The 4323-nt window shown below is 51.9% G+C and overlaps 1 non-coding gene across 1 annotated transcript; it reads left to right on the top strand.

Annotated features, from left to right (window-relative positions):
- Nucleotides 1-3568: 3568 nt before the first annotated feature.
- Nucleotides 3569-3675, top strand: LOC138438367 (U6 spliceosomal RNA). The gene has a single exon (XR_011256306.1). It is a non-coding gene; the product is annotated as a U6 spliceosomal RNA (small nuclear RNA).
- The last annotated feature ends 648 nt before the right edge of the window (nucleotides 3676-4323 follow it).

Here is a 4323-nt window from a genome sequence, read left to right as displayed (position 1 = left end):
TTCCTGGGTGTGCTCCCAGAGGGGCTTTCCGCAGATGGCCGTGAGGATGTTCTACCCTTTCTTCTTCCTTGCTGAGACTGGGGTGGCCCAGTATGCCTCTCTGCACCCTTTTTTTTTTCTCTTGATGTGAATGAAATTTGCAGAGAAGGAAGGATTTCCAGTCTGGATAAGGCACAGCACCCCCTGAACAGTCTATCAGGCACCCAGCCTGTCTCTGCTGGTGGCCTGCTGGTCTTTTCCAACGTTCGGATGGGTGCTCAATGGCTGTCAGTGACCAGCTTCACATGGTGTCATTTCCTGCCTGTGACCACTGATTCCTCTCCAGTTCTAAAGTCTCTAAGGCCAGTGACCAGCTGGCTGGGTGACAGTCTATTCCAGGCATGGAGGCTTGAGCTGGAATTTGTGAAGCTGAGTCACAGCTGGACTGAGATTTGGTCTCAACGCCTCTGAAAGTGCTCACGGATTTTCCTTAGGAGCCGGCCCTTCTGCCCAGCCCCGGGCCCTCCAAGCCATGCACCCCAGGGTAGTGTGAGCTGCTGCCAAATCCCCAGCCCCAGAAGGAGGCCCCAGCTCAGCCGCGGTCCTGACCCCCTCCCAACAGGGTGGTGCCCTGCTCTTGTTGCAGGGAGGAAGCCAATTTTGACTCCATGTTGGAAACTCTTTTCTTTGACTTGCTTTTAGTATTATAATCATACTCAATGGCTTACCTGGAGGATCCTGCCCCTCTGCTTAACTGTAAACCAAAGTGCCTTTGTTCAGCTCTTGGAGAGATATTTTGTCCCTGCCCACCTATGAATAGAAGAGATTAACACACCCCTTCGGAAGGCTGGACACACTCTTGGAGATGCTTTGCAAGACTGAAAATGCTTTCCCTTTACTTCCCACCGCATCTCCCTCTTTATTCTGCTTTTTGACATTAGTTCCTCATTGCTTCTTTCTCTATGATCTATAAAAAGAACCTGGCATCCAGACCCCAATAAGATGGTTATTTTGAGGTGCTAGGCTGCCATCTTCTTGGTCTGCCGGCTCCCTGATTAAAGTCTCGTCCTTGCCTCAACACCTCGTCTCTCGGATTCACTGGCCTGTCATGCGGTAAGCAGAGCGAGCATGGACTTGATAACACACTGACTCACGGGGTCACCTCCTCTGACCACTTCTGCCTGGTCCCCCTCCTCTCCTGATTCTTCTGAGTTCTCAGTTGCCTGGAGAAGGTTCACAGGCAGATTCCTTTTCACCTAAAATGGTCAGCTCAGCCTCTAGCAGGGCGTACACATCAGCCTGCAGCCTGAGGCCCTTCCCAACCTCAGCCCCCTCGGCCTCCTTATGCAGAAATGACCTAAGTGCCCTGCAGTCTCCTGAAGGGGTGGGGGTGGGGCTGTCCCTTTCTGCAGATCGTCTGGTGACACACTCTACTGTCACCCCTGGGGACTCCGGGGGTGAGGGGGGCACCCCCGGGGAGCCCGAGGGCGGCTCTTCAAGCTGGTGTGGGGCTGGGTAGCCACAGAGGCTGGGCTGAAATGGGATTTTTGGCCCCAGATGCCCAGCCATGTCCAGCCCGGAGCCAGGCACCCTGTTTCCCTCCTTCCCTCCCTTCCTCACTCTTGCCCAAGGTCTCTGCAGGTACAACCCCGACCCGCGAGGATGCTCCACCTCCCTCTGTCGCTTCCACCCAGCCCCGACCCGGTGTCATTTAAAATGTCACTCCCTGTGGACACTGCCTCGGCTCCCCTGCCCTGGGTGGTTCTGCCTCCTGCACTGGTCTCATTCCTCCAGACCCTAGATGCGATTCTTTCCGTGCGTGTAGGTCATGAATCATTGACCTGTGCTCTCCTCTCTGTACAGACTGCAGAGGGAAGGACTGCCCCTCTGGCACAGGGCCAGGCACAGAGCAGGTCTCAAAACAATTCGGTGAATGAACAGAAGAGCAGGAGAGACTCAGAGGCTCGACATTGCTTCATCAGTGAGCACTCAGCCATCCAGATGCTGGGAACATCAAAATAAACTCTGCTCAGGGTCCCTGCGGTCAAGACCCACATGGAGCCTGAGGGGCGGGGCGGGGTGGTGCTGGTGGGGAGGGGGGGCTCCGGTGGGGAAGGGGAGCTCCAGTGGGGCAGAGGGCTCTGATGGGGAAGGGGGGGCTCTGGTTGGAAAGGAGGGGTTCTGGTGGGCAAGTGGGGACTCTGGTGGGGAAAGGGGGCCTCTGATGGGGAGGGAACTCTCGTGGGGAGGGTGCCCCCCATGCCCCTGTTTAATCTGAGTTCCTGCCCTCAGTCGAGCTTGAAGTTCTGTGCCCGTTTCTATCCTTGGCGGATCTCCCCCCACCCACCCCGCCAGTTTTCTGGTGAAATAAAAGTCCTCCGTGTCACCTTGAGTTACGACCCCGGGATCCTGTCCTCGGTCAAAGCCCTGGCTTGTCCCGGGAACTTTTCATCTCCTCTCCTGGGATCTTGCGTCCCCTTTCGGTCTCTTTCTTCTCAGCCCTGATGGATTTTTTTTTTGTTTTTTTAATAAAGTGCTGGCCCACCCAGTCGGTCCCTTCCCTCCAGCCTGCGTCAGCTCTTCACCCTGACAATAACTGCACTTAAAGATTCATTATTGTCGTTTGCATTTAAAAGGTAATCCCGGTGGCCCCGGGGCAGACTGTTTCTGGTATTGCAACTTTAAAATATTTAAGACACCTACATTTGCATTTTAATACATGCCTCGCCAGGTTCCGTGTTTGTGGTGGAGTCACCCCAAATCTTTCTATTTGCGTTGAGGGAGAGGAAGCCTGGCGGGGCGCTGGCGAGGGCACACCTGGGAGCAACTCCAGACGCTAATGCAGGTGCTCGGCAGCTTGGGGGTGGCCAGGTTGGTGCACTGGGTTTAGAAAAGGCAGAGGAACCAGAGATCAAATTGCCAGCATCCGCTGGATCATCGAAAAAGCAAGAGAGTTCCAGAAAAACATCTACTTTTGCTTTGTTGACTATGCCAGAGCCTTTGACTGCATGGATCACAACAAACTGTGGAAAATTCTTAAAGAGATGGGAATACCAGACCACCTGGCCTGTCTCCTGAGAAATCTGTATACAGGTCAAGAAGCAACAGTTAGAACTGGACATGGAACAACAGACTGGTTCCGAATAGGAAAAGGGAGTATGTCAAGGCTGTATACTGTCACCCTGCTTATTTAACTTATATGCAGAGTACATCATGAGAAACTCTGGGCTGGAAGAAGCACAAGCTGGAATCAAGATAGCTGGGAGAAATATCAATAACCTCAGATATGCAGATGATACCACCCTTATGGCAGAATGGGAAGAGGAACTAAAGAGCCTCCTGATGAAAGTGAAAGAGGAGAATGAAAAAGTTAGGTTAAAGCTCAACATTCAGAAAACTAAGATCTTTGCATTCGGTCTCATCCCTTCATGGCAAATAGATGGGAAAACAGTAGAAACAGTGGCAGACTTTATTTTTGGGGGCTTGGAAATCACTGCAGATGCTGACTGCAGCCATGAAATTAAAAGACGCTTACTCCACAGAAGAAAAGCTATGACCAACCTAGACAGCATATTAAAAAGCAGAGACAGTGCTCGCTTCGGCAGCACATATACTAAAATTGGAACGATACAGAGAAGATTAGCATGGCCCCTGCGCAAGGATGACACGCAAATTCGTGAAGCGTTCCATATTTTTTTTTTTAAAAAAGCAGAGACATTACTTAACCAGCAAAGGTCCATCTAGTCAAAGCTATGATTTTTCCAGTAATCATGTATGGATATGAGTTGGACTATAAGAAAGCTGAATGCCGAAGAATTGATGCTTTTGAACTGTGGTGTTGGAGAAGACTCTTGAGAGTCCTGTGGACAACAAGGAGATCCACCCAGTCACTCCTAAAGGAAATCAGTCCTGAATATCCATTGGAAGGACTGATGCTAAAGCTGAAACTCCAATACTTTAGCCACCTGATGCAAAGAACTGACTCATTGGAAAAGACCCTGTTGCTGGGAAAGATTGAAGGTGGGAGGAGAAGGGGACGACAGAGGATGGCATCACCGACTCAATGGACATGAGTTTGAGTAAACCCTGGGAGTTGGTGATGGACAGGGAGGCCTGGTGTGCTGCGGTCCATGGGATCACAAAGAGCTGGACACGACTGAGCGACTGAACTGAGCTGAGGCCGCTGCACACCGGACACACCCCATGCCCCAGTTGGGAGCCCACCTGGGCCCCAGGCTGACTGAGAGGCTGGGCAGACACTGGGGGCTCTTTGGCAGGTCTTGGGATGTAATCACCATTGTGGATTTGTTCTCAGCATTTTCTGGGTTTTGTTTTGAGTCAGAG

Source organism: Ovis canadensis, chromosome 3 (assembly GCF_042477335.2).
Source record: "Ovis canadensis isolate MfBH-ARS-UI-01 breed Bighorn chromosome 3, ARS-UI_OviCan_v2, whole genome shotgun sequence".
NCBI lineage: Eukaryota > Metazoa > Chordata > Mammalia > Artiodactyla > Bovidae > Ovis > Ovis canadensis.
The sequence above is the reverse complement of the archived record's forward strand: the minus strand, read 5'-3'. Positions and strand labels throughout refer to the sequence as shown.